This window comes from Mesoplodon bidens (genome assembly GCF_964165515.1).
Source record: "Mesoplodon bidens genome assembly, chromosome: 1".
Lineage (NCBI taxonomy): Eukaryota > Metazoa > Chordata > Mammalia > Artiodactyla > Ziphiidae > Mesoplodon > Mesoplodon bidens.
In genome coordinates this window covers 64,129,779-64,153,472 of record NC_138176.1, presented here as the reverse complement: position 1 = coordinate 64,153,472, position 23,694 = coordinate 64,129,779, and the positions used below count along the sequence as shown (strand labels likewise).

Sequence of the window (23,694 nt, the reverse complement as noted above, 5' to 3'; positions counted from 1 at the left end):
TTGACCCTTGACAGAGAGACCAAATGGTAACAGCCTAGAAAGTTCATGGCAAACACAAAGAGGGGCTTTGCAAATCAGCCTTCTGAAATCAAAGAGAGCTTCTAGTTGCATTTGAACTAGACCTTGGAGGAGGAGTAAAATATCATGGGAGAGACAAAAGGGTCAAGAGCATCCAGGCAGAAGCCAGGGGACAAAGGCACAGAGATGTAAAGGTCATGGTTGCTTCCCTGTGGGTGTTGAGGCGCTATTTCCCCAAGTGCATTTTAAGGAATACCAGTTTCATGGGTTATTAATAAGAGGATAACCAAAAGTATTTCCTGGACAGGCAAATTTAGGAAAGTGAAAAACTATACACCACAGAGGATCAGAACTCAGGCTCTCGGGTCACAAACATCTGACTTCAGATCCCTGATCCATCCCTTAACTGCCATGTGAACTTGGACCCATTCAATCAACAGTTTCTTCATCTGTTAAGTGAGGTTCATTATATACATTCTTATGGGGGCATTTTGAGGATTTAATTAGAGAATTCATGAAAAGGGCCTACTATCAACGTGTCTGGCATATAAGAGCTCCATGAATTTTAGTTATTCTTACTAGCTATTAGATGCTGGTTTCTTTACTGCAGGAATTCTCACATGCTTTAGTTCCTTAACATGTCCTCTGTCTCTCCATGAGTGGGTCATTAGACTCTAATGTTTCCAACATGTTAGAATATGAAACCACTTATTTTCCCCGAAGAGTATCACACAAACCATGCAACTCAGAATGCATGCTGGAAAATGATTGGGTTGGCCCAATGAGTTGAGGATATATGACCTTCAAGCCAATTACATTTCCCAAGATTTAATTGAAATTTATCAATCTCCACCAGCCACTTCATGAATTGTCTTCCATATTTCTATGAAAAAAAGCTCCCAAACTGGGATTCTCCTGTCAAAGGAAATTGACTTTTTTCTTAAAACTATTGTCAATTTTTAGAAGGAAGAGAAAAGTAACAGCAAAGCAAATTCTTGTCTGTCTTAGCTTTCACACCCAAAAGGCCAAACTCTGCCTATGGTTTGAGGGCCTGTGTATAGAGGGCAAAGCAAAGGCAAAAACTAGGATAAAACATGATCCCACCTTCAAGGAGTCATCAGCTGAGTGGAGAAAATAAAATGTGTGCTCTTATGTCTAAAATGCAAAATTAGGTTTACAAGGAAGGCTATAAGAGGGGTTCAAAGTGAATGGGAATTCAGAGAAAAGGAGACCTTGGGTCCCTGGAATAATCAGAGTAATAGGTAACATTCTTTGACATATACCAAGTGTAAGGAATTGTGCTAAGTACTTTACAATATGATAACCCATGTGTACTTTATAAGGATACAAGGTGGGTGTTGACTTGCCCATTTCACAGATGAACAAACTGAGCCCTAGAGAAAAGCAGTAACCTGCCAGAAGTCTTCCAGGAAGTAAGGGGCAGAGTACGGTCTCAAACTCAAGTCCATGTGATGCTCTGTATCCCTTACCCAGGAAAGACTCTTCAGAGGAGATAATGTGTCACTTGGTCTTGAAGAATGTATAAGGATTAATGGGAGGGGAATTTCAGGCAGTGAAAAGAATATCAACAAAAGTATGAAAGAGACCAATGTGAGGAGTAGGAGGAAAGCCACCCTGGTAGAACAAAGGGTGTGCATAGAAAGAAGAGGGAAATGAGCTCAAAAGACTTGGTTGGATCTTAAATGTTTTCACCACAAGAACAAAAATTTATAAGTACGTTTGGTGATGGATGTTAACTAGACTTATTGTGGTGATTATTTCACAATATATACAATTACTGAATCATTATGTTGTATACCTGAAGCTAATATAATGTTATATGTCAATTGTATCTTAATTTAAAAATAGAAAAAAAAATTAAGAAAATTCTATAAAAGAAAATGTAGGAAAATGCATTAAGCTAGAAAATGTTGGAAAATAGTGTTATATCGTTATAGAAATGTATAATGAATAAAAAGTTATGTTATTTTCTGGAAAAAAAAAAGACGGTTAAAAAAAAAAAAAAAACGTGGTTGGAATCAGATCCTAGAAAGCCTTGAATGCCAAACCACAAAGTTTGGATATTTTTAATGGAGGAATCATTAAAACTTTGTAAACAAGAAAGTAACAAGAATGTAACTCCCTGGTGGTTCATTAGAATAATAATTTAAGATGATTAATCGGTCTGTACAGCAGGGGAAGAGACTAAACCTCCAGTTAGGAAGAGATGTTTGTCCAGGTGGGAGATGGCAGTAGTTGGTGCCACAGCAGCTAAGGGATGAAGATGCTCATTGGACCCAGTCTCCTAAACCTGCTACGCCAAAGCCTTGACTGTCATAGTGGTCTTTCAAAACAACAACCTTGAAGCCTCACTAAATCCAGATTTAACCCTTAAGATGACAGGGGGTGGGAATGGAAGGTCCAAAAGGAGCTGGTTGACCTCTGAGAGCCTTCTCAGCTTTCAATCTCCATGGAGATAAACTCTAAGCACTTTTATGGAAATCACTAACCATACAGTCCCCTATTCCATCACCAGTTTCCAGACTTCGTATCAAACAGGCATATTTCCCAAAGAACTTCAGAGTCTGCAAAACTTTTATGAGTTTCCAGCTATGGCAATTACATAACAGTGGTAGCGGCATGCAGTGATTGGGGGAGAGTGTGTTTTAATATATCCCTTCAGGGGAAATTTTTATCCATCCTCTTGGCTGTCTGCCTTTTGCAAAATTCAGCTGTCTACCTCTTGTGACTGAAAACTCTTCCTGCAGTGCGATACCACATCAGGATCTTGTGGTGCTTTGAATGACAGTTATTCATGCAGGACTCATATGACTTCCGCCAGTTCCCACATAGGGTGAGTTTCAGAGAGTAGGAATGAATTCATCTTTAGATTTTCCAGTGCCTTACAATTATAGTAGGTCTGAATCAATCTACAAACACAGGTCTGCAAGAAATTTCATATTTTTCCATTTTATTTAATACAACTTAAATTTGATTCTAAGAGTTAATGACAGCAGGAACTTTACTTTCAGAAATGATCAGGCTCCTACTCCCACAAATACCGATAACGGTGAGGTCTTCCTTCACGTCAGCTATGCCTACCTTTATAAATTGCCTGTCCTTTTGATGTCTGTGGATTCTGCTTTCCAGCCCTGCTTGGGAACTGGCAGTCACTGTCCAGCCAGGAACCTGGGGTCTGAGCAGTCCTAGGCAGCCCTCCCCTCTGAGGTCTGGTCACACAGAGTGAGCATTTCCACCTCTCACAGATCCACAGTATCTGACACCCAGTCCCTCCAGGTCTGGGGAAATCTCCCATCAAAGGCCCTGCCTTCTCCTCTTTCCCACCATATACTCTTGGGCTTGGACTTTCAGAAAAGAAAGGAAAAAGTATTATTTTCAAGAAACTTCTGCTTTCTGCTCTGCCTATACAACCTTGAAACAAGGAAGCACAAAAAGCCGGGCAACATTCTTGGGATAAGTTGGGAGTGGAGAACACACACAAATAAATATTTCCCTAAGTTATTTTGTTGCATACCCAATAGGTATTCAATAATGGTCAGTGGATGCATGTCCCAATAATTGATGAAATGGTTTCTCCAAAGTTGCTCCGTTTGCCACAAGAGTTTAGTAGAGGCTTTTTATTAAGAACCTACTATGTGCCAGTACTTCACATGTACTTACTACGTGTCCCCATTTTTCAGATGAGAGAGGTGAGTCACTTATCCAATGTCCTATGAGCACTAAGGGATGGAGTAGGTGTTTAAAGTTGTTCCCATCTCTAAAACCCATACATTTTCCACCCTGCCACATGGAGTCCTGGAAAGGATTCCTTATTCTCTAACAGAGCTCTGTTCTTGACTAATCCTTCAGTAGACATTTCCAGTTAACATTTTTAAAATTTATTTAATTGAAGTAAAGTTGATATACAATGTTGTGTTAATTTCTGCTGCAGAGCAAAGCGGTTCAGTTATACATATACATATATATATATATATATATATACATTTTTCATATTCTTTTCAATTATGGTTTATCACAGGATATTGAGTATAGTTCCCTGTGCTATACAATAGGACCGTGTTGTTTATCCATCCAATATATAATGCGTTGCATCTGCTAATCCCAAACTTCCAACCCATCCCTCCCACCCTCCTCCCCCTTGGCAACCACAAGGCTGTTTTCTATAACATTTGTTTTAAACAGAGATTTTTCCCACCATGAACATAGTGTGATTCTCTTTGACATATTGATAATCTCATGGAATGGCTTTTTACCCCATCTCATCACTCATCTGCAAGGCAGCAGAGAGGGAGACTTAATCCTATTTGAAAGATTAGAGCAAGGTAATGTGACTTGCCCAAGGCCACAGAGCTAGAAGGAAGCTCAAAGTGGAACATGCATTTGTCTGTCTCTGCCTCCAAGCCAAGGGGAAGAAGTTAGTCCTAATCAATCAAAAGCTAATTACAAACCAGTATTAAATATTTACACTTTTAGTGCCTTCTCATACTACCAATAACAGAAAACCATAGCTGATGTCATTGCTTTAAAACGCATCCTGCCAGATGTACACTATGATACTTGAGAGCTGTCATTAAAATTTTAGCTGGTGGCCTTGCCACCTCAAAGCAGCTTATTCTCTTAAACTGGTAAGTGATTGTTTCAGTTTCTTTCTTGCATCATTAACTTTTTTAGAAAAGACTTCTTAGGAGTAATTTTGACCCCCGGCCACTCTAAAATCTAATTTAACATCAGTAGAATCTCAGTTTAGGGATTCTTTTTTTTTTTTTTTTTTTTTTTTTGCGGTATGTGGGCCTCTCACTGTTGTGGCCTCTCCCGTTGCGGAGCACAGGCTCCGGACACGCAGGCTCAGCGGCCATGGCTCACGGGCCCAACCACTCCGCGGCATGTGGGATCTTCCCAGACCGGGGCACGAACCCGTGTCCCCTGCTTCGGCAGGCAGACTCTCAACCACTGCGCCACCAGGGAAGCCCTAGGGAGTCTTTGAATTATCAACCCATTTTATCACAGGTGTTCATATCAGTTCCTCAGATCATTAGCATCCCCTCTTTTCTTTCACAATAAAGACCATATTCCTTGACATGGTAATCGGGGGGCTTTGAAAATTTGTCTCTTACCCACCTTCCTCATTCCCTGCACCCCTACTGCTCCCCTCCATATATCCATATGCCCATGTACACCAAATACCACAAACTAGGTGGTTTAAATAACAGAAATTTATTTTCTCACAGTTCTGGAAGCTAGAAGTTTAAGACCAAGGTGCCACAGGTTTGACCCTTTCTGAGACCTCTCTCCTTGACTTGCAGATGGCTGCCTTCTTGCTGTGTCCTCACGTGGTTTTTCCTATGTGAAGAGCATCCCTGGTGTCATTTTGTGTGTCCCAATTTCCTCTTCTTATAAGGATACCAGTCAAATTGGATTAAGGCCCATCCTCAGGGCCTCATTTGAACTTCATCACCCCTTTAAAAGTTGGTATCCTTGGGCTTCCCTGGTGGCGCAGTGGTTGAGAGTCCGCCTGCCGATGCAGGGGACACGGGTTCGTGCCCCGGTCTGGGAAGATCCCACATGCCGCAGAGCGGCTAGGCCCGTGAGCCATGGCTGCTGAGCCTGCGCATCCGGAGCCTGTGCTCTGCAAGGGGAGAGGCCACAACAGTGAGAGGCCTGCCTACCGCAAAAAAAAAAAAAAAAAAAAAAAAAAAAAGTTGGTATCCCCAAATAATCATATAGTGAGGTACTTCAACATGTGAGTTTTGGGGAAGCCCAATCAGTCCAGAGCAACCCAAAAACTATGCACAGTGAAGTCTTCACAGTTTCTCATGTATCCCTTTTCCCCATATGACATAGGTCTAAAGAATTGAGTCTATTCCCTTGCCTTTGTATAAATTATGTTGAGCCTTATACAACTGCTGACCTTCAACTACTCTATTACCTACAAAAAATGGCAATTTAATATAATTCCAATATAATTTAGAGACTTAAAAACTCTCATTTCTTGAAAACAATTTATGTGTGGTGTCCTTATAATATTACAGAAATTGTTGGTCGTCCTCCTGTTTGTCCTTGAGTCTGAGATAAAATGGTCTCCAAAAAGACTTTGAGAATTTATTCACACTACAGACCCTACCTTCAGGTTCAACACCAGCCATAGCCAAAAGCTCATACTTAATAAAGCAGCCTCTTCCATTAAAATACCACTGGTCACCAGAAAGTTCTTTCTTATGCCAGAATCTGGCTCTTTTTTAATGGTTCTCCCCTGGTCCTTGTTCTGCTTTCAGCAGTAGCAAGAAGTCCACCTCTTTCCTCTGGCTTCTTAAATATTTAAAGACCATCACCATCTCCCTTCCTAACTCTCTCTAGGGTATCCCTGGACTTGCAGGAAGGAATTTCCCCAGACACTATGTGGTTCACCAAAAATATTCATGCCTCTCTTGAAATGATATCTATACCTGAACACCGGACACCAGATGAGTTTCACATCTAGAGCTAGCTCCATATCAATTTCCTGGGATGGGTAACAGCTACGCAGAGCCCTGTATTGAGAAAAATCTGAACCCAATCTAAGGTTAGCAGGAAAGAATGTAGAGTTTGATTAGTGATGCCTTAGGGAGAAGCAGATACTCTCCAGAGCTGCACTAACTATTACTCTGGATACTGTCTGACAGCCTAGGGCACAGGGGAGCTATTACTGTCTGTGATTTAAATACTCTATTTTCCTTAATGCTAAATTTGCATCAGCTTTGCTAGTCAACCAATCTCATAAAAACAACAACAACAACAACAACTAAGACACTCAGATTATTCTTTAACTTAGTTACAGCAAAGCCTATTTTCATCCATGCTGTGGTGCTGCTTTTCTTCCTAGTTAACTAAAGAAATGAAGAATCTGGAATTGTGATCTCCTTGTGTGGCAGTTTCAGTCCTAACCCTTCCTGGTTGTGTGATTGTAGTCAAGTTATTTGAATGCTCTGAGCCTCTGTTCATCACTGAAAATGAGAAAAATAAGTACCTAGTCCAGTGGACCCATTGATATCTTAAATAAGATATTATGTGAGAAAAATTTGCAAGTCAGAAGGTGAAATGCAAATACTAGTTAATGTTAGGAGCCTGATAGTTTTGGCTGGGCAGCTAATTTTTTACCTTAGCCTCTTTGTCTTAGGGGATTTCTTCTCACTGGACAAACTGACATCTAGTAAGGGATTAGAAACAAAAGTACAAGCAAGAGGAATGGACACACACTAGATACTCAGTGAATGGACTTGCACGTGAATGTAAACTCGTCAAGGGAAATAATTTCGGCCAAGATGAAAGTGTTTCCACCATGTTGTCAAAGCAAAATGATGAGTGAAATCCAGAGTGCCTCTCCCTGGTTGTTTTGATTATTCAAGGCCAAAGATGTTTGGTTTGGGATGATTTGTGCTTTCCATTTGCTTACACAAATCTACATTGCTGACCTAATGCTTTTGCCTGGGAAAGAAGATATACCCATTTCTCTGGCTGTTGTCAGCAACACATTAGCGTAGCTCTGCACCATATGCTGTATCAGGGGCGACAATCCTAAATCTACAGGACCAAGCTGTTGTGCATGAATGAATAAGCATATGGCAGAGACCCAGGAGGCCTCAAACCACAAGCTCCACCTAACATGGGCAGTCACCACCTGCTCCAGCGGGGGGTGTCCAGGTGCAATGTGACCTTATGGTGCCAGATCTTCAGATTTTTCAAGAAAATCCACATATCTGGATTTTTATGTGACATGTTCCTATTTTAAAAACACTTACTGTGTTTCTGACCTATAGAAATGACAATGTCATATGGTTCAACCTAATATAATCTAGAGACATAAAATCTGTTCCCATTTTCCTGCTATGTGGGAAACCTCAGGAGCCCTCACCCTTCAAAAAATTTTCTTTTTTTTTTTTTTGCACACACACACACTATTAATAACAATAGCTAACAGAGACCACTTCCTACACAGAGGTATACATCTAGATAAACCCTCATTTAATCCTCCCAACACAGCTGTAAGTTTGGTACTATGTTTAATCCTATTTTACAGATGAGACTCAAAGCCCCACCATCAGTTTTTAGTGACACATATGTACGTGAATACATGATCCCCTTGCCAACAGAGCCGGAGTCCTTCTGTCTCTTGAATTTCAGGAAGAAAAGTAAAATGTATTTTACTGCCCATGTGCCCAGAGATGGGCAAGGTGGGGTGAAAAGTGAGTCTCCTGGCCGCTTCTGCTAACTTTAAATCTCCATATGCCTTGTGTTAGTCCACTAAGGCTGCCATAACAGGATAATGCCACAGGCTGGGGGCTTAAACAACAGAAATTTATTTCCTTGTGGTTCTGGAGGATGGAATTCCAAGATCAAGGTGCCAGCAGGGTTGGTTTCCAGGCAAAATGTTCTTTCTGGCTTGCAGATGGCCAGCTTCTCTCTATGTCTTCACATGTCAGAGAGAGAGAGAGAGAGAGAGAGTGAGATCTGGTGTTGAGTCTCTTCCTTTTCTTATTTTTTAATTTTATTTTGTTTTTTCTAATATCTTTATTGGAGTATAACTGCTTCACAATGGTATGTTAGTTGCTGCTGTATAACAAAGTGAATCAGCAATATGTATACATATATCCCCATATCTCCTCCCTCTTGCATCTCCCTCCTACCCTTCCTATCCCACCCCTCTAGGTGTACACAAAGGACCGAGCTGATCACCCTGTGCTATGTGGCTGCTTCCCACTAGCGATCGATTTTACCTTTGGTAGTGCATATATGTCCATGCCACTCTCCCAATTTGTCCCAGCTTACACTTCCCCATCCGCGTGTCCTCAAGTCCATTCTGTATGTCTGCATCGTTATTCCTGTCCTGCCCCTAGGTTCTTCAGAACCATTTTTTTTTAGATTCCATATATGTGTGTTAGCATACAGAATTTGTTTTTCTCATTCTGACTTATTTAACTCTGTATGACAGACTCTAGGTCCATCCACACCACAAACAACTCAATTTTGGTTCTTTTTATGGCTGAGTAATATTCCACTGTATATATGTGCCAATCTTCTTTATCCATTCATCTGTTGATGGACACTTAGGTTGCCTCCAAGTCCTGGCTATTGTAAATAGAGCTGCAATGAACATTTTGGTACATGACTCTTTTTCAATTATGTTTTATCAGGGTATATGCCCAGTAGTAGGATTTCTGGGTCGTATGGTAGTTCTATTTTTAGATTTTTAAGGAACTTCCATACTGTTCTGCAAAGTGGCTGTATCAATTTACATTCCCACCAACAGTGCAAGAGGGTTCCCTTTTCTCCACACCCTCTCCCGCATTTATTGTTTCTAGATTTTTTGATGATGGACATTCTGACTGCTGTGAGGTGATAACTCATTATAGTTTTGATTTGCATTTCTCTAATGATTAGTGATCTTGAGCATTCTTTCATGTGTTTGTTGCCAATCTGTGTTTCTTCTTTGGAGAAATGTCTATTTAGGTCTTCTGCCCATTTTGAATTGGGTTGTTTGTTTTTCTGATATTGAGCTGCATGAGATGCTTGTAAAATTTGGAGATGAATCCTTTGTCAGTTGCTTCATTTGCGAACATTTCTGACAGTTGTCTTTTTGTCTTCTTTATGGTTTCCTTGGCTGTGCACAAGCTTTTAAGTTGCATTAGGTCCCAATTGTTTATTTTTGTTTACATTTCCATTTCTCTAGGAGGTGGGTCAAAAAGGATCTTGCTCTGATTTATGTCATAGAGTGTTCTGCCTATGTTTTCCCCTAAGAGTTTACACTGTCTGGCCTTACATGTAGGTCTTTAATCCATTTTGAGTTTATTTTTGTGTATGGTGTTACAGTTTGTTCTAATTTCATTCTTTTACTTGTAGCTGTCCAGTTTTCCCAACACCACTTATTGAAGGGACTGTCTTTTCTCCATTGTATATTCTTGTCTCCTTTATCAGAAATAAGGTGACCATATTGCGTGGGTATATCTCTGGGCTTTCTATTCTGTTCCATTGATCTATATTTCTGTTTTTGTGCCAGTACCATACTGTCTTGATTACTGTAGCTTTGTAGTATAGTCTGAAGTCTGAGAGCCTGATTCCTCCAGCTCCATTTTTCTTTCTCAAGATTGCTTTGGCCATTCAGGGTCTTTTGTGTTTCCATACAAATTGTGAAATTTTTTGTTCTAGTGCTGGGAAATATGCCACTGGTGGCTTGATAGTGATTGCATTGAATCTGTAGATTGCATTGGGTAGTATAGTCATTTTCACAATGTTGATTCTTCCAATCCAAGAACATGGTATATCCCTCCATCTGTTTGTATCATCTATAATTTCTTTCATCATGTCTTATAGTTTTCTGCATACAGGTCTTTTGTCTCCTTAGGTAGGTTTATTCCTAGGTATTTTATTATTTTTGTTGCAGTGGTAAAAGGGAGTGTTTCCTTAATTTATCTTCCAGATATTTCATCGTTTGTGTATAGGAATGCAAGAGTTTTCTGTGCATTAATTTTGTATCCTGCTACTTTACCAAATTCATTGATTAGCTCTAGTAGATTTCTGGTCGCATCTTTAGGATTCTCTATGTATATATCATGTCATCTACAAACAGTGACAGTTTTACTTCTTCTATTCCGATTTGGATTCTTTTTATTTCTTTTTCTTCTCGGATTGCTGTGGCTAAAACTGACAAAATTATGTTGAATAATAGTGGTGATAGTAGGCACCCTTGTCTTGTTCCTGATCTTAGTGGAAAAGGTTTCAGTTTTTCACCATTGAGAATGATGTAGGCTGAGGGTTTGTCATATATGTTCTTTATTACGTTGAGATAAGTTCCCTCTATGCCTACATTCTGGAGGATTTTTATCATAAATGGGTGTTGAATTTTGTTGAAAACTTTTTCTGCATCTATTGCGATGATCATATGTTTTTTCTCCTTCAATTTGTTAATACGGTGTATCACATTGATTGATTTGCATATATTGAAGAATCCTTGCATTCCTCGGATAAACCCCACTTGATCATGGTGTATGATCCTTTTAATGTGCTGTTGGATTCTCTTTGCTAGTATTTTGTTGAGGATATTTGCATCTATGTTCATCAGTGATATTGGCCTGTAGTTTTCTTTCTTTGTGACATCTTTATCTGGTTTTGGTATCAGGGTGATGTTGGTCTCATAGAATGAGTTTGGGAGTGTTCCTCCCTCTGATATATTTTGAAAGATTTTGAGAAGGATAGTTGTTAGCTCTTCTCTACACGTTTGATAGACTTCACCTGTGAAGCCATCTGGTCCTGGCCTTTTGTTAGAAGATTTTTAATCACTGTCTCAATATCAGTGTTCGTGAATGGACTGTTTATATTTTCTATTTCTTCTTGTTTCAGTCCCAGAAGGTTGTCTTTTCTAAGAATTTGTCCATTTCTTCCAGGTTGTCCATTTTATTGGCATACAGTTGCTTGGAGTAATCTCTCATGATCCTTTGTAGTTCTGCACTGTCGGTTGTTACTTCTTCTATTCATTTCTCATTCTATTGATTTGTCTACCCCCTTTTTTCTTGATGAGTCTGGCTAATGGTTTATCAGTTTTGTTTATCTTCTCAAAGAACCAGCTTTTAGTTTTATTGATATTTGCTACTGTTTCCTTCATTTCTTTTTCACTTATTTCTGATCTGATCTTTATGATTTCCTTCTTTCTGCTAATTTTGGGCTTTTTTTGTGCTTCTTTCTCTAATTGCTTTAGGTGTAATGTTAGGTTGTTTATTTGAGATGTTTCTTGTTTCTTGAGGTAGCATTGTATTGCTATAGAGTCCCCTCTTACAACTGCTTTTGCCACATCCCATACATTTTGGATCGTCGTGTTTTCATTGTCATTTGTTTCTACTTATTTTTTGATTTCCTCTTTGATTTCTTCAGTGATCTCTTGGTTATTAAGTAGTGTATTCTTTAGCCTCCATGTGTTTGTATTTTTTACAGTTTTCTTTCCTGTAATTGATATCTAGTCCCAGAGTGTTGGTCAGAAAAGATACTTGATACAATTTCAATTTCTTAAGTTTACCAAGGCTTCATTTGTGACCCAAGATATGATCTATCCTGGAGAATGTTCCATGAGCACTTGAGAAGAAGGTGTATTCTGTTGTTTTTGGATGGAATGTCCTATAAATATCAACTAAGTTCATCTTGTTTAATGTACCATTTAAAGCTTATGTTTCTTTATTTATTTTCATTTTGGATGATCTGTCCATTGGTGTAAGTGGGATGTTAAAATCCCCTACTATGATTGTGTTACTGTCAATTTCCTCTTTTATGGCTGTTAGCATTTGCCTTATGTGTTGAGGTGCTCCTATGTTGGGTGCATAAATATTTACAATTGTTATATCTTCCTCTTGGTTTGAACCCTTGATCATTAGGTAACGTCCTTCTTTGCCTCTTTTAATAGTCTTTATTTTAAAGTATATTTTGTCTGATATGAGAATTGCACTCCAGCTTTCTTTTGATTTCCATTTGCATGAATATCTGTTTCCATTCCCTCACTTTCAGTCTTTATGTGTCCCTAGGTTTGAAGTGGGTCTCTTGTAGACAGCATATGTACAGGTCTTGTTTTTGTGTCCATTAAGCCAGTCTATGTCTTTTGGTTGGATCATTTAATCCATTTACATTTAAGGTAATTATCGATATGTATGTTCCTATTACCATTTTCTCAATTGTTATGGGTTTGATTTTGTAGGTCCTTTTCTTCTCTTGTGTTTCCCACTTAGAGAAGTTCCTTTAGCATTCGTTGTAGAGCTGGTTTGGTACTTCTGAATTCTCTTAGCTTTTGCTTGTCTGTAAAGGTTTTAATTTATCTGTTGAATCTGAATAGGATCCTTCCTGGGTAGAGTAATCTTGGTTGTAGGTTTTTCCCTTTCATCACTTTAAATATGTCCTGCCCCTCCCTTCTGGCTTGCAGAGTTTCTGCTGAAAGGCCAGTTCTTAACCTTATGGGGATTTCCTTTTATGTTATTTGTTGTTTTTCCCTTGCTGTTTTTAATATTTTTTTCTTTGTATTTAATTTTGGTAATTTGATTAATATGTGTGTTGGCATGTTTCTTCTTGGATTTAGCCCGTATGGGACTCTGTTCTTCATGGACTTGATTAACTATTTCCTTTCCCATATTTGAGAAGTTTTCAACTATAATCTCTTCAAATATTTTCTCAGTCCCTTTCTTTTTCTCTTCTTCTTCTGAGACCCCTATAATTCAAATGTTGTTGCATTTAATGTTGTCCCAGAAGTCTCTGAAACTGTCCTCCATTCTTTTCATTCTTTATTCTTTATTCTGCTCTGCAGTAGTTATTTCCACTATTTTATTTTCCAGGTCATTTATCCGTTCTTCTCCCTCAGTTATTCTGCTGTTGGTTCCTTCTAGAGAATTTTTAATTTCATTTATTGTGTTGTTCATTGTTGTTCGTTTGCTCTTTAGTTCTTCTAGGTCCTTGTTAAACGTTTCTTGTATCTTCTCCTTTTTATTTCCAAGATTTTGGATCATGTTTACTATCATTACTCTGAATTCTTTTTCAGGTAGACTGCCTGTTTTCTCTTCATTTGTTTGGTCTGGTGGGTTTCACTTTGCTCCTTCATCTACTGTGTGTTTCTCTGTCTTCTCATTTTGCTTAACTTACTGTGTTTGGGGTCTCTTTTTCACAGGCTTCAGGTTTTAGTTCCCATTGTTTTTGTGTCTGCCCCCAGTGGGTACGGTTTTTTCAGTATGTTGTTTAGGCTTCCTGGTGAAGGGGACTGGTGACTGTGCTCTGGTGGATGAAGCTGGATCTTGTCTTTCTGGTCAGCAGGACAGCGTCCAGTGTTGTGTTTTGTGGTGTCTGTGACCTTATTATGATTTTAGACAGCGTCTCTGCTAATGGGTGGGTTTGTGTTTCTTTCTAGCAGGAAAGGAACACAGTCTCTTCCTCTTCTTATAAGGACACATGTCCTGTTGGATCAGCGCCCCACCCTCATGACCTCATTTAAACTTAATTAACTCCTTAAATGTCCTACCTCTAAATATAATCACATTGAGGATTGGAGCTTCGACCTCTGCATTTGGGGGGTGGGGACACAATTACGTCCTTCTCACCCAACCTCTTCTACAGATAATCAGCCTCTCCTGTCTTTTTCTCTTTTCCACCCTTACCCTTAGACTTCTTCCCACCCAGCCCACACCATTTAGCCATTTCCCTCTTTCTACCCTATTCTTTGTGTCCTTCAGTTCATTATTCTACACAGCTTCTCTTTTCTCACTTTCTGTAAGCTCCTCTTCATGTATTCTCCTCCTATTTCTCTCTTCCTCTACTTTCTCAGCCCTTCTCTTTTATCCCAACCATCACCTTCTCCAAAGTCCTCTCTCCTCTCTTCATTTTCCTCTTGTCCTCTTCTCCACAACAACCCCTGAAGTCTAAATTCTATGTTTTGTTTGTTCATCTTTACACTTCATACCCTGTAGAATGTATGCCCCTATAACTGGAGTGCCCCAAGCAGTGCCTGGTACATAGTACAAATCTCATAAGTGTCAGAATGCCCCTTTTACACAGGATTTGAAGCAAGTTAAAAGAAATGTGCAAAATGAAGCAGTTTAAGTAGAAATTAAAAAGTCAAAGCCCTGAGGCAAAAGGGAAACAAAATATGTGAACCACAAGACCCAATTTGGTTACTGTGATTGAGCGTGAAATTTCACTTCCTGGCAGCCAAACGCAGAGTCCTTTCAGGCTTAAAGTGACCCATGTATTCTCTGGTGTGCTGGGGTAAAGTACTGGAGGAGAAGAAATGAATTCCTTTCCTCTTTCCCTGACCCAGGCAACTGTTTTCTCCATATCTTGGAGCAACTGTTTTCTCCATATCTCAGCTTTCTTTTCAACAGTTCATTAATCTCTCACTGGCTATCCAGTGTTGTATTGTGTTAAAAGCTCATTCAAATCCTATTTAGAATATTGTTTTTTGTAGTAAAGAATGCAAATCTTATAATGAAGGAATTTTGTAGTTGAAGGCATTGCTAGGAGGTTGCTAAAAGAAATCCGCAGTATTGTCAGTGTCGTGTCAAATCCAGAAATCACAAAGCAGAGCCAGCGATATTTTATTTGTAGACAATCAACTAGAATGTATAAATTATTACTGGCAGATGATTATAATTCCAAATCCCTAACACTAATAAAAGGAAACCCAGAGCATCTTGATAATAATTTTTTTCTTTTTCTTTTGTTCCTGGAAGTCAGTAGAACAGCAGTTGTATGTGGTTATATTAGTCTCAAGATACTTTATTTGCTAACCTTAGTATTTCAGAAAAATATTTGTATGTATTATATTTGTGGGAAGCAAAAATAATGGTGTGAGATTTTTATCAACTATGGAGAGTAGTTATGTATGAAAAAAAAGTTTACTGAATGTGGGTTCAAGCAACAGCTGTGAAGTTCATGGGAGAAAAATAGCAGATAAAGGAAAGAAGGAAAAGAAGGGAGGGGAGAAGGAAGGAGGAAGGAAATGTTTCTCTGAATCTTTTTCTACTTTCCCCTACAGATACTCAGTTTCCTCATCTTCCCTTCCATTGTACTCTTTCCTCTTTTCTGTCACTGTCACCTTCCCTCTGAAGCCTGCAGAGAAACCTGTATCTCCATCTCAGACTACTCCCTCTCCGTGAAAACCTAGTTCTTTATTTTCAACACTTTCTCCTGAACATAGAAATGTAACCATCATCACAGATTTTCTGTATTGTTACTGACTCAGCCATATCCCAAAATGTGCCTAAGGCTATCACTGTTATACTAGACTCTGGACACCACATGCCAATAGGGCCATTGTCAAGCTGAAGTAGAGGTAGCTTGTGTGACCAGAGGATGAGAAGTATTAAAACCAAAGCACACAAACAAGGATTGCAAGGTCCTACCCTGGAGACGGGAAAACTAATGGGAGATGTGAGTATGATTTCAGATATTTTAATATCTCCCTCAAGTAGGACTTTGGAAGCAATTCTCCAAGATTTGGCATCAATTACTTAGGATTCTAATACAGAGAGGATTTGACCCGAGTTAAAAATCACAGTTTTGTCATTTTTCTAAGATTGTGTCCTTGGGGAACTAACTCTGCCCATCTCCATTTCTTTGATGTAAAAAATGAGGATAATAGTATCCATCTCATTGAGGTTGCTATGAGGATATACCATGGTGCTCAATCAGTCATAGCTAAGATTAATATTCCTGGTATTTCTGTTGAAATGCAATAGAAGAGAAAGCATTAGATACTCAGGGTTATTTTTTGGATCATAAAGCATAAGATTTTCTTTCCTTCCTTCATTTCTTCATTCTTTCCCCATCGTATCCAGCCATACCTTGAACCTGCATTTGGTAAGCTTTCTGATTAACCACAAGTGACAGATTTCCTTTAGCAACACCATAGCAAAAAGTCTAACTATAAATTGCCTTAACTGCAACACTTGCCTCCTTTATTACAGAAAAATACACTGTGAGAATAAGATTTGAGGAAGACCCCAAAAGAAATTCAGAAGATGTGAAACAGAGCTTTGCAATATTATACAAATAAAAGAGAAAGAGAGTCTTAGCTGTGGTTCTCAACCCTAGCTGCACCTTAATCATCAACAAGGGAGCTTTGAAAAAACCTAAAGCCCAGTTTGCACCCCAGACCATTACATCAGAATCCCTGATGCTGGGATCCAGGTGTAAATAATTTTTAAAGCTCCCCAGGTGATTCTAATATACAGCCAAGTTTGAGAACTGCCTTTTTAGAGAAAGTTACTAGCCAATGGTGTGGAAAGCTGCAGAGTTGACGAGGCTGGATGTGTACACACTGGTGTGAGCACATCGATAATTTTCTAAACTCTAGAGATACTTTTCAGGAGAGCTGTGGGAACAGAAATCAGGCTTAAAAGGAAGGAGTGAGTGACTAGGAAGAGTCTACAGCAGGTGTAGCTTAATCCTTCAACAAATATGGTGGAACACAGAAGGGAAGAATGAGGAAGACAGCGTGAGGAGTTAGCAAAAGCAAAACGGGTTATTTCTAGAATATGGGAGACCTAAACATATTTGAACCAAAGCTGAGTCTACCACGTCTTGTACACTTCCAAATTAAATTTGGGGAAATAGTGAAAAAAATGTTTGCACTGATCAAATAGATTTCATCTTGATGATTTCAGATACATCACAGGCTCTTGACCAATTATGCCCTCTGCTTTATGTCTCACCACTCCTTTCATCTTAACTGCCAATTGTTCCATTTTCTGCTGTGTGTCAAATATGTCACTTGATGGCTGCTCTTAATCCTCACAAAATCCTGTAAAGTGGCTGCCTCCCATTTTACAGATGAGGAAATGAGATTCAGAGAGGCCCCGTGGTTTGTCCAGAGTCAATAAGTGACAAAACCGGGCTTCCCTGGTGGCGCAGTGGTTGAGAGTCCGCCTGCCAATGCAGGGGACACGGGTTCGTGCCCCGGTCCGGGAAGGTCCCACATGCCGTGGAGCGGCTAGCTCCATGAGCCATGGCCGCTGAGCCTGCGCGTCTGGAGCCTGTGCTCCGCAATGGGAGAGGCCACAACAGTAAGAGGCCCGCGTACTGCCAAAAAAAAAAAAAAAAAAAAAATAAGTGACAAAACCAAGATTCGAACTTGAGTCTCTATGACCCCAAAGCCCACAGTCTTTTTACCCTGGCCCTGTACCTCCAGATAAAGCACAAGCTCAATCCTTGGAGAGTTGCGTGCTTCCTTTGAAATCTGCAAAATGACAAAAACTATGCCGTGAAAGGTGGTGTCCTGGCCCCAGGACCTCTGGATGAAATGAATGAAAAAGTGAAAATGTATCCGAGGCTGCAGAAGGGCTTGAGCAAGGTACAAAGCATTTCAGAGAGAGGTGGGCATGAGGTCTGTCATCACTGACACAGATGCCCAGGAAGATAGCGGAGGGGCAGCCAGAATTGAGGTTGCCCACAGCAGACACTAACCTGAAAATGCTCCATGCGCAAGTGCAGCGGGGTTTGGACAGCAATGGTCATTCTCAACATCATTCCTCTCCGCCATCTGTCCATGTCTTCCTCCTTCCCTGGACTTATCATCCTTGCTGACTTCTGCCTGCCAAATCATCCAACTTGTGCCAGCTCATTTGGCCATCTTCTCTTGCTCAAACTGAATCTCCACGCCCCTTGATTACCCCTGAAAACTGATCAGTATCCATTTGCAAGCAATATTTTCCTCCTAGTACCTCCAGGTATATAGGGTCCAGAGGGCTCTTTGATTTCTGGGATATTAGCTTAGAGGAGAATGAAATTTAATAAAAAAATATGGGTTCCAAATAGCTGCATCATCTGTGTCAAAGAGATGATTTCCATTTGGGCTGCCACCTGTAGATATTATTATCAGTTATCCCTTATACTCAGATGGGGGAGTGAGCAAAACATTGTTTTTCCTTCCAATCAAAAGGCCTGGAAATTGCTGATGCAATGTCCACATGAAAGAGCCAGAGATATTTTGTGTTGCCTTTTTAAAACATATTTTAATACTATATTTTAAAAGAAACTGGCTAGCAAGTTCATTCCATGACAAGTTTTAGACTCTTTGGGAATCAAGTTGGGTAAGAACATAACAGAGGCTGTTTAGTTTGGACAGAAAAATTGCCAAAATGCCCATATAAGGAAGGATCGGCTGAACATTTTCTTTTGGCTCTTATTTTCAGATTTTCTTCAAAAATTAGTCTAATAAAAATTCAAGAGAAGCCATGCAATACACCTATGAAATACAAACACTTCAGGTAGAGCTTGTATCTCAGACAAAAATCAGTCCAGGGAACATGTGGTAATTTGGACAAGATTCCTCTCTGTGATGTCCCGGATTGATTACAAAATTCATCAGAAGGAAAGCTGGGCATTTGCTAAGTGCCAATTTTGTGTCTGGCATGTGCCTTACACATGCCAGACACAATAATCGATGAACATTATCTCATTCAGTCCTCTCAGTTACCCCTTCAGAATGGTATTAGTCCCATTTACCAAGAAAGAAAAAGAAGTAGAAAATGTGGCAAGTGTGTGGATAAGATATGAGTTGAAGCATAGATTGAGACTACTATTTATCCAAACTCTGTTTGAATCAGTGAATGAATGAAACTTAGAAGGTAACAAAAAAGAAATATATTATATACTGAGTTGATAAGCCTTGTATTCATTTCAACACTTGGAAACTGGAAGCCAATGTTTTGTGTGAATCTAAAACTTCAGTCAAGGGACATCCCAATATTCGTGGATCTCCATGAAGAAGCATGACCATCTCCTCCTCCTCCACAGCAGTTTTTGTGGTCGGCTAGTTTAGCGAACTTAATCCTCAACACAACTCACTTTCCAACTAGGGAAAATGAGAATCAGAAGTCTTCAACATCAAAAGAGAGAAGGTTGGACTGGGTCTTGAAAGAATACAGACCCCCACACCCAGTGGAGAACAGAAAAAAGAAAAATTTGCAGATGGAGTCTTTGGTGAAGGCCAAGTATCCCTGTTTGATCAGAGAAGAATGTTCCAGAAGGAAAGTAGTGAGATGAAAGCTAGATAAGGGTTGGAGAAGGTTCAAGCCGTGAAGGACACAGAACACAGGAGAGGTAATTCTGACTTTATTTTCAAGGAACTGGGAACACATCAAAGGCTTTTGAGTGAGGGAGACAAGAAGGAAACAGTTTTAGAAGGATTAAGCTGGCCATGGTTTGGAAGAGGGACTGGAAGTGGGGAGACCAGCTGGGGGACTTTCCTCAGAATTCCATGACACTCAAGGCCATGGCTGTCGGGAGGCTTTGCATGCCATTTTGGCTGTGCTGTGTGCTGTTTGGATGAGACAGGCATCTTTAGGTTGTTTGTGCTCTGTCCGATGGGCTCCCATGGGATGGCCTAATTCCTGTGGCCTTTGATGTGGAAATGTCACCCTGACAGTGAGCGAATTCCAGGAACTCTTCCAGCAGAGAACACCTACTAAAGAAAGGGAGCCCCCACTACCAGGATGTTGACCTTAGGAAGCAAGGAGATGGTGATGAGAAGCAAGCTGCTTGGGGAAAAAAATGTGCTTGCCTCTTAGAGAATTGTTCCCAATGCCCTAGAACACAAATTTAAACTACGGTCCCAAAGCAAGAATGGCAGAACATGGAGGGCTCACTTGAACTTCACACTTAAAGAACAATTTTGCATAGAGACATTGTTGCCTCACCCCACCCCTGCTCTGCACTGCTGGATCCTCGCTTTTATCAGAGCAATCTCCAGAGTCCATTGCATTAGGAACATCTTAACCAGACCTTGCTTTTCGCAGGTAGTGGGTCTGTGCATAATTCAAGAAGACGGTGTAGGAGAAGAGGCTAGAGAAATAACATTGCATCTCAGCTCACTTAGACATCTGATCTTGGGCAAATTCCTTCGGCTGCAGAATAGTCATAAAAGCATGAGAATGAGATGAAATAATATACACGACAGCATTATACTCAAAGTAAGGGGCTGACTACAGAGGTCAGCATGATCATAAATCAATGCCTCCAGAGCCAGGCAGGAAATGCAAATGAATGCACTGGGCTGAGTGAAGACCTGAAAACCAGAGCTTCCATGCTCTGGTACCAGTTTCTCGGACACCCTCAATTTACTTCCCAATGTTTAAATAATAGCAACTAATTCAGATCACCTGTAAAACCCCAAACAAAGCAGTGGATCAAATTCGGCTGCCAGTTTTCAGACATGGACTGGCTACTTGAAAACTGTTATGCTCAAACCCCAGTTCTGCCACTTTCTAGTTGTGTGTGTTAGACACGTCTCACACCCTCTCTAAAGCTTATTTTTCTCATCAAAGAAATGTGGATAAGAAGGGCAATGTAGAGAGCAGTGCTGGAGATTAACTGAGATCAAGTGCGCTGGGCTCAGCAATCTGGAGTTTGGAGCTGGGGGGTGGAAGCCCCCTGCTCTGCCAGATATTAACCCTTTAGTTACTGGTCTGCAGAGAAATCTGCTGGGTGGGAGATTGGCACAACAGCTTTCACCAAAGTCCTTCATACATTTTTTAGTCTTCTTAATGCTCAGTAAGTGTCAACAGTTATTTTTATTAACTTAAGTATAGCTGATTTACAATGTTGTGTTAGTTTCTGGTGTATAGCAGTTATACATATTTTTTTTTTCAGATTCTTTTCCATCATAGGTTATCACAAGATATTGAATATAGTTCCTGTTCTATACAGTAGGTTCTTCTTGTTTATCTATTTTATATATAGTAATGTGTATATGTTAATCCCAAACTCCTAATTATCCATCCCTCACTTTCCTCTTTTTTTTTTTTTGGCTAGACAAGACTTTTATTGGGTACAAGATGATCATTTTTGATAAAGAATTATAGTAGAGATCTTAAATGAAGATAACAAGGCTCAAAGAAGTTTGGTCAAAAGACCAAAGCAGATCCAGACTTGCTACCTGCCTTGGAATATGGGATTATTACCTGTTACCATTTCTCTGCAGTGCTTCAAGGTGCTACTACTTGTTACAGGGCTTAAGAAGCAACTATCCCCTAAATAACAGTACCTGCCTCAGAGGGTTATTATGGAGACTGAATAAATACGAAATAGTGCCTGGCATATAATAAGCTATTATTAAAGGCCCCGGGAATCCTATACTGCCGCTCATAGTTCTTGCTTGTCTGAATACTGGAGGGGTAGGTAGGCTGGGGTAGCCATGTCTGGAAGGTGTCTAGAAGGGCACCACATGATATACAGAAGGATTCTCAGTCCTGAATCTGCCCTAGCCTCAAGAGCCCAGGAGGAATCCGCCTTTGCCCCACTGACAACCCTCCCTCAGGACAATAATATGAGGACAAGAAAGAACTACCCTTAAATCAAGGATAGAAACCCAGGGAAGCTACGAGGTGCTCAGCACTGTGCTTTTGACACAGAAAGTCCTACCCTATGAACACCAGTGCTTGTGTTTTTCTCCCCCTCCCACTTTTAGTTCCAAAGCTACTGAAGCCTATATCTCTGATCTTTTACAGAACAAGTACCAGGCATTTATCAGAAGAGGCCAAGCTTCAGGTTTTCATACAGCCCTCCCAGTAGTATAAAAGTAAATGTCAGTAATCTCATTGGGCTCTTAGCCTGCTACCCAGTTTATGCATAAATTGCAGTGCCTTGGCCAATACTATAGTAGGTCTTGCTTTTCTCCAGATATGGTGAAATGAAACACTTTGCTTCAGGTCCATTCCCTGTATCTACTTGCATTTCCCCTCAGTATAATTTCCTGATTCTGAGACAGCTCTCACACCTCATTTTCCCCTAAAGAGGGAAAGCAAAAAGTGAATTCCTCTTACACTCAAAGGCTAATGCCCCCCTAAAATGAAGAATCAACAAGGTCTCAGCTCAAGTTTAATAAAACTACAAAAGACCAAAAGTGATACCCTACAACTATACACATCAGTTTTCCTGCCCCATAATACAGCTCAGGCTATTCCCTCCAGAGGAAGAAAGGCTGGCCTCCCCAACCCCTGCAGGAAAGGCCTGTCCTGTCCCACACCACATCTGGGCTGAGTGTAAGGTCCGTGTTTTAAACATGACAATAGTACAAAAGACAATAGTTTTGCTCTCATGGCCATCTACTGCAGCCTGGCCCTAAAATGGCCCAGTGCTCACTTCTGCTTAGAGAAATATTCTTTGCTCTTCTGGACATCAGGCTTGACGGTATCACTGGCAGGCTTTCAGCCAGCTGGGCATACTTCCCCATGTTTGTCAGTAAACTAGAAGGCCTGAACTAGTCTCAGTGTCTCATCCACAGAACGGCCAACAGGAAGGTCATTTATGGTAATCTGTTGAAGGATACCTTTTATCATCGGTAATAAAAAGGCTCCTGAATGAGATGCCTTCATCGGCCTTTAAGACGCCATAGTCCTGAGCAATGGTGCACTTGGGGTCTGATATCAAGGGAATGTTCATGGGTCCCAGTCCTCCTTGTTTCTTGGCTGTGTTGATCTATGCCAGGTGACAGAAGTGAGAATCCACAGAAGCACCAATCACTTGGCAGTTGAGTTTCTTAAATTCTTCTGACCTATCAGTGAAAGCAATGATCTCCATGGGGCACACAAAAGTGGAGTCAAGAGGGTAAAAGAAGAACACAACATATTTTCCTTTGTAGTCAGATAGGCTGTTATCTTTGAACTGACCATCTGACATTACAGCAGTTGCTTTAAACGGGGGTCACGGTGCCCAATTTTGGCATTTCCTGAAGACATATTGCTATCAGCAGTTTTCACAGACAAACCACAGAGGAGAGTCAGGAAGGAGACATGCCCCCTTTCCTCTTTGGTAACCATAAATTTGTTTTCTATGTCTGTGAGTCTGTTTCTGTTTTGTAAATAAGTTCATTTGTATCAGTTTTTTAGATTCCACATATAAGTGATATCATATGATATTTGTCTTTCTCTGTCGGACTTATCTCACTTAGTATGATAATCTCTAGTTCCATCCATGTTGCTGCAAATGGCATTATTTCATTCGTTTTTATGGCTGAGGAATATACCATTGTATATATATATACCACATCTTCCTTATCCATGCATCTGTTGATGGACACTTAGGTTGCTTTCATGTCTTGGCTATTGTAAATAATGCTGCAATGAACATTGGGGTACATGTATCTTTTCAAATTAGAGTTTTGGT

The 23,694-nt window shown here is 40.1% G+C and overlaps 1 protein-coding gene and 1 pseudogene across 3 annotated transcripts in view; one reads left to right on the top strand and one right to left on the bottom strand.

Moving 5' to 3' along the window:
* Positions 1-23,694, top strand: part of C1QTNF7 (C1q and TNF related 7) — a 137,901-nt gene that overhangs the window by 2,455 nt on the left and 111,752 nt on the right. Inside the window, exon 1 of one of the 2 annotated variants that reach the window (XM_081230879.1) lies at positions 19,544-19,632. The exons of the other annotated variant lie outside the window; for it this stretch is intronic. The gene's annotated coding sequence lies outside the window, so the exon portion shown is untranslated. Of the gene's footprint in view, positions 1-19,543; positions 19,633-23,694 lie in introns of those variants that run through there. 2 annotated transcript variants of the gene reach the window in all.
* On the bottom strand, positions 22,626-23,273 carry LOC308622131 (peroxiredoxin-1-like; annotated as a pseudogene). Its single transcript has one exon. The product of its transcript is annotated as a peroxiredoxin-1-like (transcript).